The sequence below is a fragment of the Prinia subflava genome, chromosome Z (assembly GCF_021018805.1).
Source record: "Prinia subflava isolate CZ2003 ecotype Zambia chromosome Z, Cam_Psub_1.2, whole genome shotgun sequence".
In the NCBI taxonomy this organism is placed as follows: domain Eukaryota; kingdom Metazoa; phylum Chordata; class Aves; order Passeriformes; family Cisticolidae; genus Prinia; species Prinia subflava.
This window is the reverse complement of record NC_086283.1, coordinates 10843529-10859696: the sequence shown is the minus strand read 5'-3', so window position 1 is coordinate 10859696 and position 16168 is coordinate 10843529.

Here is a 16168-nt window from a genome sequence, read left to right as displayed (position 1 = left end):
CTTCTACTTGGTAATCCACCCACATGTCCTTCAACTCTTCCCTATCTCCACAACCCTTTCTTTATTATCCTTCTTTCAGCTCCCTCTCTCTCTTCCTTAAGTCTCTCTTCAAATCTTCTCCCTCGTCTGTCCTTCTTTTCCTTGTCACAGTCCTTCAAAGCACCTGCTTTCGCCTGCTTACACTGTCCAGCTTTCTCTGGAGGGTCTAACCAGGGTTCAACATAATAAATGGGGAAAATTCAACCATCCACACCACCACAGAAAACTGTTATGCACAACACACAGACAAACAAATACTTATGGTATAAAATGAATGCTGCAGCTATATGCAGCTTTACGCTCAAAGCAAATGCATCTCTCAACAGATTATATTCTCAAGTAGAGCACTGTTGTGATCTGAAATAAAACATCTGTTATACATCTTGTATAACACTAGCATGATAACATTCATTTCAGAAGTAACCAATTTTAGAATAATAATAACAATAAAAACAACAATAATATTAATAATAATAATAGTAATTTGCAAGGCACTGTCTGCCGTTCAAAACTCCTGAAATCACTTAGACTGCTTGACTGAATAAAAAAACAAACTTGCTTGTTTCTGCCCTCTGCCAAAAATACAAACAAGACAAACACATTTCCAACTGATGTCATTCTGAAACAGTCATTTGAATTTCACCAATTCCAGAGCCTATTTCAGAAAATCTAATGTTCTATTAAAGAAATACTATTTGTTGTGGTATGGCTTATGCTAAACTATTCCCCTACTAGAACCTGAGCTAAACACTAACACCAGATTCTTACTGTGGTGTGTTTACAAGTAATATCTATTGTTCCTCCAGAAATTCAAAGTGGATAAAATCTTGTTTCAAATTATACTTTTCATTGATTTCAAATATAATTCTTGAAACTTAGAACAGTGTGAGCTGCTTTTCTGCACCTGTCTCAAAATATTTTAGGAAAATTCTGGGTTTTAACCCTGTATTACTGCCATGTTAGGGAAATGTAATGAAAATAAACCTTGAAAAGTGCAGGAGAGAAGCTTAGAAATAGTAAATGGACCAAGAGAAACTTCATATATCACTCAATTAGAGTACAAACATTGGGCTGGTGGCTACTAAAATAGCAAGCAACCACAGCACAGTTTGGAATCTACCAGGAAAATGCCTTTCACTATACTGTGTCCTAAATTCTAGGACAGAAGAAAAAACCACAGGAGAGATGAAAACCAGCTACAAAGCCTACTGGGAATGAATGCATCTGCTATTTTGAAATACATGTGTTTCTATTTTCCAAATTATATCTTTAACACAGAGCTGGCTTCTGCCTCCTGACAGCAAATGGTTTCTGTATTTTAAATTGAGAGGCAGCCTGTGTGAGAGAATGACATTTTACTGGAGCATCAAGTTTCTATAACTCTAATTAAATTTAGATCTTCTCTGTTATTTTCAGTCATAGCTGGCCAGATAGCCCTACGAGAAAGCTGTTAGAATACTGATGTCTTGGCCACCAAGTTCATCATGGCTTCATACATCCACATAGAAAAAATAAAGCTTTAATACATTATAAAATTCTATGTTAAATCAAATGTTTTCAAAAGACCTGTTTAGGATAATTCACCTGGATTAAGATTCTGCTTTTTAATCAGTGGATAATCAATTTACATCTACATGCAGTTATTTACTGGAGTACTGACATGTGCAATATTAACAGGTATGGGACTGCCAGTTTGATCCATTCAGCCCAAATATTCCTGGAAGCACTCACATGCAGAAATGTCACCCACCAAACCCTGCTCAGCTGCCACCTGCTGTGAGTGACACTTGAATCTGTGAGATGTCCCCACCAATCTTGCTCCTCTCTGTGCCCCTTCAAGAGATTCTAAGAGGTTTAAAAGTGGACTTTAAAAGTCCTGGACTTTTCTTTACAAACTTTTTAAAAATTATCTTTCATCTGGCTTTAACAATAACAGGAATAGTCCATGGACAAGGGAACAAAAGGTTGATGACCTAAAGTTATGTTTGTTTTGTGTGTAGATGTTCAGAGTTCTCCTAATTAAATGTTGGCTTTAATTATGCCATCCATCCTCAGTTGGCAGACACTAGTAATTTATCAAGATATTTCAATAGATGATGTATTCTGCAGGATATCATAGTCATATATTCAACTGGTGCAATTTGAAGACTGATTTGATTTCAAACAAAATTTTATACACATGTAATATTTTAAATCTCTGGGTTTTAAAATGTGGAATCTAAGCTGCATATTAGGTTTATTACGTTACATAATCTCTGTTTCAGTTTGGAGGAATTTGAAAACCAAAAAATCACCACCTACATACTAGAGATTGAATGAAATTTAGTATTTTCCAATATTTGCTGGAAGTCTACCAAAAGGCCATATGGTTTAGAAGGAAAAAAGCAAAGCACTCCAGTCACAATAAGAATTTGTGAGTAATTATATAGATTATTCCCTTAATGCAAATAGAGCAAAAAAGTGTTTTCTTAACTGTGTATTCAGACAGAGCAATTAGGAATATAATGGTACATCCCAAACAAAACAGAAATAATGCATTTTTTACAGATTCTCACATTCCAGAGTCCTGACTTTCCATTACTCACATTCTGGTTGAAGTCTATAACAGCTCTGGAGATGGATTTCATTAATGTGATCTTCATTCTAAGTCCTACTTCACTTCTAAGTCCTCCCCCTTCATTAGCTCTGAGAGCCAGGGCTTGTTAATAGCCCAGCAGTCATTTGGTAGATCAATAATCTAATAAGGGCAAAACTTTAAATGCAGAGAGAGAATAGAGAAAGAAGGAGAAAAACATTTCAAAATTTGCATTTGTTCCTCCCCCGGAAACAGATGTGAATCAAATTCTAGCAATGTGTACAGGGAGATCTGGATCAGGTCCTAAAGCCCACACAAAAATCCTGTTGGATTAGATGATTATTTCAGTTCTAAATACTGGTGTTCATTCTAACCCTGCTCAGCAGCTGGCAGCAATCGTGGTGGTTTCTAAGGTTGGATAAATGCAAGCTCCCATAAAAATCGTGTTTAAGGCCATGATCAATCATGAGATGTTGTATACTACAAGACCCTTGTTATGTACCGAATGTTCTCACAAAGAATCCTTTTTGCTGAGGAGCTTGGATGAAAGGTCTTTTTTTTCATGATTCAGTGGGAATTAGATGTGCCCAGTGATTTGACAGCCTGCGTCACAGTGTCTCCTAAGCTGCATGATAATAATACTACAGATATGATGATAATGGTCCACAGCAGTGCACATTAGCATATTTTTCTGATCTGAGAGGCATCCAACAACCACTTATCAGTCAGGAAAATGGTGCAGGGTTAAAACATCGAATATTTCCTAGGTCAAGAATCTCTGTCTTTCTTACAATACCGAATACTTTGATTGCATGCAACCAGCCTCATGAAGATGACTGCAACTGTAGGACATTTATGGTATCTTTCACCTCCCTGAATTAGACAATGTCTGTGTGATTTGGCAGGTTTGTTATATTTGTTGTCCTTTTCAGCCACAAAAATCAGAAGCCATATCAGAAGAAACCTCATGAGCCTCTAAGTAAATGCAGGGAACTCTTCTGCAGCAGCCAGCTTTAATGAGGTATTGCAACACTAGCCTGTGTATTTCAAAAGCAAAAACTCCAGCAGCTTTCTGAAAAACAACACCCTCATCCCATTCTCAGCAGTGCTACAGCCTGACATGTATCATCTAGCTTTTAAGTTTTTCTGGAAGGATACCATTTGACCTAACCCACTGGAGGTAAATCATTATATGATTTAATAGGCGCAAGTACTTGTTAAAGGCTTTGCCCGAGCAGCCACTTCTACATCCACAGCAAACACATCCTGTGCTATTCTAAATACTCATTTTTCCACGTATTGCTTACTGTAAGTTCCCTGTTGTTATTGACTTAATTACCTTTCTGTGAGCATCAGGCACTTTTAAAAAGAAAAAAAAAGACATTCAACTTAGATCCCCCCTCTGGTGTGGGATTTTTCCCCATCATAGGATTTACTACAGCTTTGCTGTATCCAGCACCCAGGGTGGTGGGTTTCTCATTGGCCGCTGTGCACAGAGGCTGCTCCTGTCAAAGGGAACTTTTCTTCCTTAATCCACATCATTCTATCCTCTTCAGCTTCCTCTTGTGAACTTCTCTCTGAACACTTACAGATTCACCTAAGGGCAGTAGCTCACGCTCTGCTTAAGTGATTTATTTTTCTTCCAACAGATTTAGATTTTCGTGGGATTGTTAAAGTCAGCTTGGTTTTAATCAGGACTAATAACCTTTAAATAGTATTTGTTAAAATATGCATTTACTGACTCTTTCAAGCCATGTATAATTAGAAATATTTCTGTTTTTAATATACATAACATTTTTTATTATTCCCTTATTTCTGGAGGAAATGTGCATTAATTAATAATTTTAAAATAAAATTGGGATTTCTCTACTATAAAGAGCTGCAAAGAACTCTTGGGTTCTTGTTTATGACATATGTTTTTAGTATTGATATTGTATTAATTTTCCTGACTTGGTGGCAGTAGGATGCATGCCAGAGGTAAAAATGCATTCTGTTTTTAATATCCATGTAATTTTGCACTTTATTTCAAATTTATTACTCATTAATGAACCCAAGTATATAGAGCAAATAAAGCATTCCATAAAACAAGACAAAATCTAATTGCACAGAAAAAGAAGTGATAACTTAAGACAATAAGAAATCATTCAAATTGAATTAATTCTACGAGATGATTTTAAAGAATTAACACCTCAGGGCTGTTCTACACTGTGTTTCCATTCAAAGAAATTACATGCCACAGAACAGAGTAACATTGCAATGAATGAGCACCTCTGTGTTTTGGGACAAAAAAACCTGACTTCATTCTTTGTTTTGAAGTGCCTTCGGAAATCTACTTGTTAAAATTCATATTCTCTGCAATTCCCAGTGAGAATAGTTAATCTCCCATATCAAGTTCAGGCATTACGAAAAAAAAAGAAGAAAAAAAAAAAAAGAACTCAATTTACTTTGCTTTATTCCTCTAACTTCAGATCAGTGCTGAATATTATCTGGACCAAACCATTTAAAAAGAGTATTGGGGGTTTTGTTGGACTGATATGGAGTTTTCAAAGACTCACATTCCACCGAGCACTTAACATCTCTCATCCATGAAACTGGAATGTTAAAAATTGAAATAAATAGTGAAATCTGGAATGAGCAAAGACTGTAAATTGGCAAGCTGAATTTTTATATGGAATAGAGAAGTTCATTTATTATCTCTCTGCCACAGATGACCCATTTGCACAATGAGGACACCAAAATAGCTCAGCACAGCTCTGCAAGGCTTTCCATTTTATAAGCCTTTTCAAGGTCCCTAAGTATACACTGATAAGGAAAACTTCACTTCTAAGTCTCTAAGAGGCCAGCCACTAAACATACTAAACAATAACAGAGCAATTGTGAATACTGCTATGTTTCTTAATAAAGAAAGAAAAATTCCTTCAAAGTGTGACTGTTTATGATTTATCACTCATCTTTAGTAACTGCTTGTGTGTCCAGAAATTCAATTTAGGAAGCAATACTTTAAAAAGGCAGTCATGGGAGTAGCAAGGAGGCTTTAAACTGACAAAACATCTATTTTCCTGGAAGTCATTACAGTTAGATGTTTATCTGCCTTTTACAGGTCTATCTGACAATTCCTTTTGTTATTTTCCATCAAGCTTTGTTCAGTTACAATGTTTTTGAAAAAACTGGATCATAAGAGTGAGTGGGGAATTGGAGAATGGGGTCTGTCCTGTTGGCTCAGGAGCAGAGTGCCATGGGCTGGCTGGCACAGTCTAGCATTGAGGAAAGTAGTGATTGAAGTAAAAGGAAGTAAGATCAGCTTATGCAAGACTCTTCTGTGGCTGTGTTCCTCTTGGGAAAGGAGGTAATTTAAAAAGCTGGGAAATTCACAGCAGTGACACAGATGGCCAAAGAAATTTAATTTTTTTTTCCAAAATTTTATGCAGACTTAAACAGCTATTAGTGCTTGCCTTAAGTCACCTTTTGCCCTGTAAATCTGACCCTTTGCTCAAGTTAAGCATATTTAAATTGCCACCTCCCAAAATTCCTCCTCAAAAGTATTCTGATAACTCTCAGGATTACCTCTGATGGCACACACTGGCACACACTGCAGTAGAGAATGTGCAATACACCAGTGAACTACAGGCATGCAAACAGAGGACGCACGGGGAGAAGAAATAAAAAAATTAGGTTTGCATTCTCTTCTCTCATCTTGCTCTTACTGAATGAAAATGTGAAGAAAAGGGTTTCATCCTGATCTACTACAAATACCTTTTTCCCTCCAGAGGGGGCATCTGAAAGCTCTTTAATGACAGAACTGTGTTTTCCAAAACTGTTGTTTCTTTACAAAAAAACACCTAAATAGCAGTTGTTTGTGGGTTTTTAAACACATTCTTCTAGTATAAAAAAGCCCCAAATGAAAATATCAAAATAAGCAAAAGCAAACAAGTAACTAAAACTCAAACTAAATACTCCATTAAATAAATATCATTTGTGTAACTGGGGAGAGAAAAGGGATGGAAATAGATGGTGAAATAAGAAGGGAAAGAAAAATACGAGAGATGGGTTAACTTTCAGAAACCAAGCTGATTAAAACTCTGCACAAAACACTGTATTTAGAATTTGTTATGTTTGCCCTTATTCGGGGGCAGCAGAGTTATGCCTGCACTTCAAGAAGCTTCAGAAGATCATTTTGTTTAATAAGCTCAAAGATCCGAGAAAAACATTTGGTGGGAAAAATACCAGAGGAGCTTGACTTTCAAAGTGATTCAAACACAGCTTTTTACTACAAAGTGTCTTTTCAATTAGGATTCTAGGAATCAGAGGAGGATAAGATGTAAGGTAATGAGGGCAGGCATGACACGGCAGCCTTAGGGCTCAGTGGGATTTTCCTTCAACATTTGATTCAGCCCCTTGGAGAAACCTGCAGCGAATCTGATAGCTTCCTTCTCTTTCCCCATGCCTCAGCTTTCAGGTCCTGTGTACTGTGTCGTATTTTACATCTATTGTGCACACACCAGCACAATTATAAAGCTTTTGTTTCCAGGAGTTCTCCATTTTATTATTTAACACAATAAAATAACTTTAATAACTTGAAGGCTGGCCTGTTTTCTATTCTCTAGGAGATTAAATGAGGAAGGGAGAGATCATCTGAAAGTCTGTGTGTTGGAAACATCAAGTAATGACCTTTATTACTAATGACCTAGGCCCTCCAGCAATGAACCTAGACAACACTGATTAAGAGAGAAGCCTGCTGCTTTTTACAGGCATATAAAATAAAAGGAGTCTTTGTGTTAATAAAAAGGAATATGACACAGAAGGAAATGTAAAAATGAATGAGCTATAAAAGAAGGGATTTTTCCTTCTCTGTGGAAGACAATAAGAAATTAGTCTGGAGATATAAAAGCTTGAATCATAGTTTCATACGCCATTGCAGAAGCAGATCTTTACCAGCTAATGTTAACTAAATCCTTTAATGCAGAGTTGCAGAAAATAGACCGTAACTTTTTTCCAGGTGTGATATAGAATAGCAAGTTACTCTTAAAAACAATATCAATGGCCTCTCTTAGAGTAAATAACTCATCCTGAGGGCGTTTTTGCAACATATGCCCATTGATTTAAAAAAAAAAAAAAAAAAAAAAAAAAAAGGCAACACAAATCTTGTGTATTTCTACTTACAATGTAGCTAAACCTTCCAAAAAGCCCATCTTGCTTTTTTTTTTTTGTGAATACCAAGTCCTTAGACTGGAAAAAAGTTGTTGCAAGACAACTGTTTCATCTTCAATGGAAAATGCTCCCATCTAATCTGTGCCACTCCCAGCTCCACACTATGGGAGCACTAATAACACATAAATCTTTTTATTATTAAACAGTTACAGCTCAATGCCATCATTAAGAGCCCGTGCATTCGTGTTCACCTTTATGACAGGCACTGGATGCAACAAGGGAATTTGGAAGAGAATGTTACAAAAAAAGAAAAAGAAAAAAAAAACTGTGGAAAAAGAAAAAGATGGCAGGAGAAAATAAAGGCTGCAAACAACAGGGAGCCTCCAGAAAGATAAAGTGGCTAACAAGTGATAGCTAACATCAGAAGACAAGAGTACTCACTTGTCCAATATGGAATTCACCAGCTAATAAGAAAGAACACAAACTCCCCAGCAACTTTATCTGGCTACTTCTAATGCTATGGCTACATAAAACTTAGTAGAACCCAGGTGATGGTAAATTATGAAAACCCTCTTCTTCATTTTATTTGCAATAAAATCAAAATATTTGGTGTTCTTGTTTGGCAAAGAAGGCAAATCTTTTACCACAAGCAAAGAGGGCAAAACTCTTACTACAAGCAAAGGTATTTCAGCTTGGAAGTTCAGCTTAAATTATTGCAAACCAACTTGGTTCTACAGCTACTCTGGCAGCTTTCATGAATAACTATTTTTCACTCTAAAACTGCCACTCATGAAAACTGAATGCGTTCATGAGTGTGGGTGACTTGCATTATATACTATGCTTGGCTTAAAATATTAATTTTTGAATTTTTTTCTATCAACACAAAGTTTTACTTGGATACTTAAGCTATCTACAGTCTATAAAAAGTTGATAACTGGAAAAAAAGTTTGCCTCGATTTCAAAATAATAATTTTAGATGCATCTATCCAGAATAATTTATTTAGACTGCTACTTCAACACTTTCAGCACTTGCTTGTTTTCCTATCCATTATGCCACAGCCTTCAGAATAGCATGTAGAGCAGCCAAGTGTCAGCCTGAGTGCATAGCTCTGATAAAAGGGGCCAAGAAATCTCAAGGCGCTCACAGCTGCAGTGGCAGGAAACACGAAACGCCAAAGGGAGAAATGAATTCAAGTACAAAGTTGCTGCAAGTTTAAACTTTCAAGAGAGAATATAAAGTAATCAGAGCAGAGCAAGTTGTCTGCTGAAATACTCAGCCTTTCCTTGTCAGACTGCTGTTCTGAACAAGCACCACCAGGTTAGAAAACTGTGATCACTCAGCTCTTACTACCACTCCAAGCACAGATATGCCTCTGAATTTCCTGTATGGCATCATCTTTTTTCAGATACAGTGATGCTACTTGACAGATGGGCAACATATCTGCCTTCTGGCCAGGGTAAACCAGTAGTTTACAGACTCCTGCAAGTTTTGTTTCCATTAGAGAGTCAATGCAGTCTCTCACACACCTGTAAATATCCTACTCCTTTCAACGACCCCTTGACAATGTACAAACACCTGCTGAGCTCAATGGCGACCCAAACTCAGGCTGCCTGCTTCAGCTGGGTCTGCAGAACAGGGCTTGGGGTATTCATTCCCCCAGCTGATAGGTATTCACCTTCAAAGGTACTCACAGCAGGATTCTAGTGGCTTCTACTGAATATCCAGCGCAGACAACTTCTTCAAAGTACAATTTCTTGCCAAAAATTAAAACAAAAAAGACGTTTAAGAAGTATTGAACTAACCGGACCAATGTAGCGTGAGAAGGGATACTCCAGACTGACTGGACAACTTCCTGCTAATCTAATTTTTGTGGTCAGGCTAGTTTGTTTTTCATCTGGAATAATTCTAAAAAATAAGGAAATAACTTCGAAAGGGAAAAAAAAAGAGATCTTAAACATTTTGTTTCCATTGAAAACAATTATTTGAACTGATGGCCAATTGAAATCAATGTTATTTGCTGATAATCACTAGTACTTATACTTGTAAAACTCCAATTACACAGTTATTTTAAAGTCTTATTTCTCAAACTATTAAGACAGACTGATGCACATGAACCACAAATTTGACTGTAAAACCCTTTCTTTTAAGCAATGACATGCAACCCTGCATTAAAAGAAGAAAATCCTAGAGTAATAAAATATTATAACTCAGTTTAAATAAGGTTTCTATTCAGCTTTTAGCTGTTCCCAAAAAATGCTGGAAAAGCACAGATTTTCCCTATTTTGCAGCTGCAAGTTCAATGTGTGCTGGAGTTGTGTTAATTTATGTCTCTAAAAGCTTTAGGACTGGTAACAATTCTAATTTTTGTACACATTAAGAAACTAGAAGTATGCATGGCTGGCTACAGATGTATTTGTAACTGAAAAATGGAGAAAACACATGAACATATGGCAAGAATCAAAGAGATGAAACTCTTAAATATCTCATCTTTCATCTTAGATGGTTTTACTGTACTAAAGTAGCATTCTTGGACATGATAATTTCTAACAAAATGCAAGAGTTTCAGTACAGACAGTATCTTGGCTGGACTAATAACATTAGGCTAGGAACACCTAATCTAAGAGCATTGTATTAGAAACTCCTACATCTTTCTCACAAAATAGCCCCAAAAACAGAGGGTGTGATTCAGTCTCCCCATACATCTGCGCCATTTCATTTCACAGGTGTGTCTCTTTCAAGACATTTGGTAATAAAGAAAGAAAAGAAAATTCCCTTTTTTGTTGACAAAAAAATTAAAGAGCACTATTGGCAGAGTAATATTATTTCAAACTTACTTCTATTATTATATCTTATCGAATATCTCTCATAAAACTGAAAGGGCTCTGTTGATATCCTCTGGGATAAATCATAAGACCTCTGTTCACTCTTCCTGAAAAATTCCCAAATTTTTTTCTAAGCTTGCTGACTGCAGCAATGTCATTGGGTGCAGCTCCCATTAAATCATTTGAAATTTGCTGGTGTGTGATGTATGTGGCTCAGGAAGCATTAACATACAGTCTTCTGTAGATCTGTGCATTATACTGTAAGACTATTACTAACAGCTTGACTATAAAATATCTGTTAAGTTAATTAAAAGTAATTTTAGCCTAGCTCTTACTACAGGTAGGAGGGAAGCATGTTGCACAAAAACTGTTCCTTGGAACTGTCATAACTCAACAGCGGTAACACTACTCAAATTACAGGTTATAACCAAAAGACTATAACAGTGCACCAGGACCCCTGTAAGACATGTCACAGGCACACAGAAATTATGGTGCTTGTCCCAAGTAGTTTACAACCCAACTGTTAGAGATTCAACCCACACAGAGCAAGACAGCATGGGAAAACAGCTCATAGCAACAGAGACCACAGAATAATACCTACCTAGCCTCAGTTTAACTAAACTGCAAATCCTACTCAATGGGCAAAGCTCTTCAAATGCTACCGCTAGTAAAAATGAAATCCTGTCCTAGGGACAGCCTTCACAAGGAATGTTTTGTTGATTCTCAGCATTGCAGTATCTAAGCATATTATTAATTTTGCTTTGTTTCTTGGAAACTCTGGCAGTTTTGCACAACTTTTGCACAACTTGCACAACCACAGCTGCATGTATATCAGTAGATAAGTACATGGTAAGAAAGAAAATTGCCTTTTATAACTGAGGAAGCTATTTTCTCTTTGTTGCCTTTTTTACATTTCATAATCACTAACAAACCCCCAAATCAGTGATATGCAGCTGGTCTAGGTGCTGGCAGGATTTCTTTTTTCCCCCAATCAAATGGAAGGTTTATGTTTCCTCTTTATAAAAACACAAAGTTCTCTATATGGGTGAAAACAATAGTAAAGCGTTCAGCAATGGTTAGATAAGAAATCATAATTTCATTCCTTTTGTAATAATCTGAGTAATCTCTTACTGACACCTGTCAATTTCCCCTGCCTATCGCCTTTCTAAAGACAGTTTGGAAAATGCATTAAAATTGAGGTCAATAATTGACAATCTGAGCTTCTGCAAACCTATTCCAAGCACAGGCTTGGTCACACGTTTGGTCACACAATTTGGTCACACATGGGCTCCCCAGCTGTGTTACCAGTTTTCCAGGGAGGCTACAACCTTCCTCTAATGGTAACACAGTATTTCACAACTCTCATCTTCATCCAGGCACCTGTATGGCTTTGGGAAGGAAGATGTTCTTTCTTTGTGGGGTCAGTGATGATAACCATCTATATGGCAAATCTTGTGCCTGTGCCAGAGCAGCAGGCAGGAGACCCTGCCAGTTTCATAATTAGTGTGAAAGCACTAACAGGCTTCCTGGAGAAAAGTCCAGGAGAAGGCTGGCAGCTTTGAGACAAGGTCATTTTGCAACACAAAAAGCTTCCGAGTTGAAAAGTTCCCTGCTCCCACACACCCTATCCAAGGTGGGCAGTCCTCAAACCACAGTAATTGAACCTTCTGTTTCTCTCCTGAGTACAGGTTAGTAAGACTCTGCTCTGCCATATTATTCATTTATTTGGGGGATGTAACCGTGCCTAGGAAACAAGAACTACTTGATTCTTATTCTATAGACTGTACTGTGTGCTGTATACAATACTGCATAAATCCTCCAAGGAAAACAGTAAAATAATTCATAAATTGATTTTCTTTCTCAACAAAGCCATATTAACCAAGAAGAATACACAGAAAGAAGCAGAACCTGAAAGCTCTGTAAGAATTGGAGCATGCAGTTGACAGGTTTGCATTCTTACAGTGCAAATTATTCTGGATTCAGACCTACTAAAATTTAAATAAATGCCACACTCCTTTCATTCAAGCTCTTCAAGGATGAAAACAATTTTTATTTAAAATTATGGCTGTACATGTCAGAACAGATCAATATAGAAAAAATTCTTACCTCTGCTAGTTGAAATTCATATCATCTTCACCAATTCAGAGGCTACAGCCTAGGTTACATCTTACATCCCTCCTTACTGGTATGGGAACTTGGCCCTGCGCCCTGTCTCAGTCATGTCAGATTCTTAGTCAAGTCAACAAGAGCAGATGGAAGCAAGAATACTATTTCTTGGGCAGAGGACTCAAAAATATTTGGATTCTCTTCTTTCATCTGAAAACTTTCTTCTGTCCCTCTCATCTCCCCATCAGACATCTCATCAGACATTAGCTTCCTGCAAAGAATTTATCACTCCCTAGAGCAGCAAAACTGGATGGGAATTGTAAGGAAAAGCAGCACATGCTGTTGTATTATTAGCACCTCTTACTCAAATCTCAGTAGAAACCACAACTGTAACATCAACTACAAAAAGTTTGAGTCTGTTTTCAGTGGCAACTCAGGAATGGCCTGTCCTTAGGACTTCCAGTTTCTTTCAAGTGCTTCACACATTGTTATCCAAATGTCGTTTGAGCTGCTTTCTAATTTTCCTCTGAAACATTTATCTTTTCATGAGATTGATAAGCCAAATGCTATCAGTAAAAGTCTGCTTTGCTTTTTTATTTTGCTCATTACAAAAATGAAAGGCAATATTTCAAATTTTTTAGACATTTTTCAGTTTTTATGCAAAGTAGCTGGCTTTCCATTACCAAAAATGCAAATATAACTTGCCTTTCTCTTTTCTGATGCTTTGCCATAAGTATCTCAGAAAAACAAATAATGTCATTACTTTCTAGTACATTTCACTTCTTGTTCTTCAGAAAGAGCCGATCAATTTCTGCAGTCAATTTTGAATAACTGGCAGAGATGCTTCATCAGTCCACTTACTAGATCAAAATTTTCAGGGAGAATAGACTTAACACAACTATAGCCTCAGTATATTTTTACTAATAATATTGCCTCAGACTTCATTTGTATTAAACAGAAATGCTGCTACAGAGGCTGCTTCCATTTCAATTCTATCGAACAAATGAGGAAACAATGAATATTCACATTTCTTTCAGCTAATGAACAATCCAGACTTGGACCACATATCTGTGCCAAGCTAAAACACAGTGAATCACTATGCGGTTGAAGAGTAATAAGAAATTGGAATGAAAGAAGTATGTTCTATTTATTTCATGCTCTGGATTTAAGATCATCTATGTCATAATATAGCCCATTAACAACAATATCACTGTTTTAGACTCAGATTTTGCAGATTCCATGTCACAGATATTATGTTCATATCATTCTCACTTCCAAGCACTAAATATTATTTTGCAGAGATGCAACAAGACAGCCCCATACTTTCATATGAGAAGTGGCCAAGAGTTTTTAAATGTTTCAAATTATTTAAAGTAAGAAAAAATAATTACATCTTAGAGGAACAAGCAAGAAAAGCTGAAAAATAGCAAAACCCCTGCAGCTAAAAACTATGGAGCAATTTCCTGTTAAGAGGCTTTCAAGTAAGACAGCTGAAAAATCCTTAAAAAATGACCACACAATGATGCATCCATGATTGTGCCTTCATGTTGGAAGATGTCTTGGCAATACATATCAACTAAAACACACAGGCAGCTATTATCGAATTTGAAGGAAGTAAAGAGTCATGGACAAGGTGTTCTCAGGTACATGGAACAAGGATGCTGAACAATATGCACTCTTCAGAAGTGCAGGAAAGATGATTATAAAAGACTATTGCTTCCATAGGAGTCTCTCCCTGAGTTTTCCAAACCTTTTTTTTTGCCCAATTGCCTCACGTGCAAAAGTTTTTTTCTTCTGCCCTACATCCCTTTGCCAGGTAATTTTATGACATCTTGTCTATGAAGAAAATTGCAGGCAATTGCCCAGCCTTCATCATCACTTTCATATGTTTCCTTTTGTCTCCTCATCATACACATCATCTTATCCCAGCACAAGGATCTGAAATGGGGCTGATTCAGTATTTCAAATCTCTCAAAGATATTTTGCCTTTTTATTTTTTCTCTTTACTGCAGAACTAATATCTGAACTGACTTTACCCTACAAGGGACTTTACCCAGAGTCATGCAGATAGGGGAAACAGATTGAAGCATTCCAACTCATGCTTCTGTACTCTCTATTATCACTTCACAGGTGGAATTTTGGCATCAGAAGTGCTTAAGCTGCCCTGCTAGAACCTATGTAATAAGTAGTCAAAGTCAGCAAAGTGCAACAAGGTTGAATGATCTTAAATAACAAAAAAACCACACAATTTTATCTTCCACCCTGCAATCTGAAACAAAAATATCAATGGAATTTTGGAGCTAGGAAATTATAGTTTACATTTAGAACATGTTTATAGCACTTCTGTCTGTAAATCCCCAAAACACTATGACAGCAGACTCAATCCTTCACATGGAAAAAACAAGAGAAAAGGAAATAATAAAAAAGCTCAATGACCAAGGATATCACTTTATTCTATTCTATACCTACCATATTAGAGCATGCTTTAAATGAACAGCCATAAAACAACACTGTTTTTCTATGGAAGCATTTTAGTACTAGCAATAAATACAGTACACACTTTAAATGCAGAAATACTGCCAATGTACAAAGAATTTGTCTCCATTATAAACACGGCCACCTGTTTACTGTCTCTAATTCTAAACTATGAGTCAGTTGGAAAAGAGTAATTAATTGGCAAAACTTTCTGACATCAAATATTTGGCTTGTATGAAGCCTGTGTTACCCAAGCTGGAGAGAATCCCCCTCTCTCCTCCTGTTGCACTGGAAATAGGTATCATAGAAGTCACATACCTTTACACTTTTGGCACAATGAGTCATTATAACATTTATGATAGAAAAAAATAGGCCATAATATGTAGCAACTTGTTGAGAACAAGACACTTTTTAGAAATTCATAGAATGGCTTCTGTTGGAAGAGACCTTAAAGATAATCTGGTTCCAATCCACCTATCATGAGCAGGGACACGTTCCACAAGACCACATTGCCCACCAGCCTCAAGAAACCAAAAAAAAAAAAAAAAAAAAAAAAAAAAAAAGCCCACCAGCTGTGCTTCACTGTCACCTTACAGGCCCTGATTCAGAAAAGGCACGTTCATGAGCCTAATTCTACCTATTTGGATTAGATTTGCTGATTTCTCTAGGACAGGTCACAGCATAGGAAATTAAATACTCATAGGCATGTTTCATAGCTGTCAGTTACACTGGAGGGTTCATAATAATTACCTTTCAGTGTTCCATTAAACAGATATTTGTAATATACAAATGCAAATAAGCATATCTGTCTTTAGACTGACAGATCAGTTATGTTGACATTAGTCCCATCTTTTCCCTTATATAAGGTCATTTTCAAACCATTAGAGAATCAGCTGTTGGCTGTAAAAATATTTTCCAACACTGAAATTTCTCATCTTTGAGAAGTGCAACTCCAATCATTTGCATAACCAGTTACTAATGGAAATTAAGAGAGATTTCCTT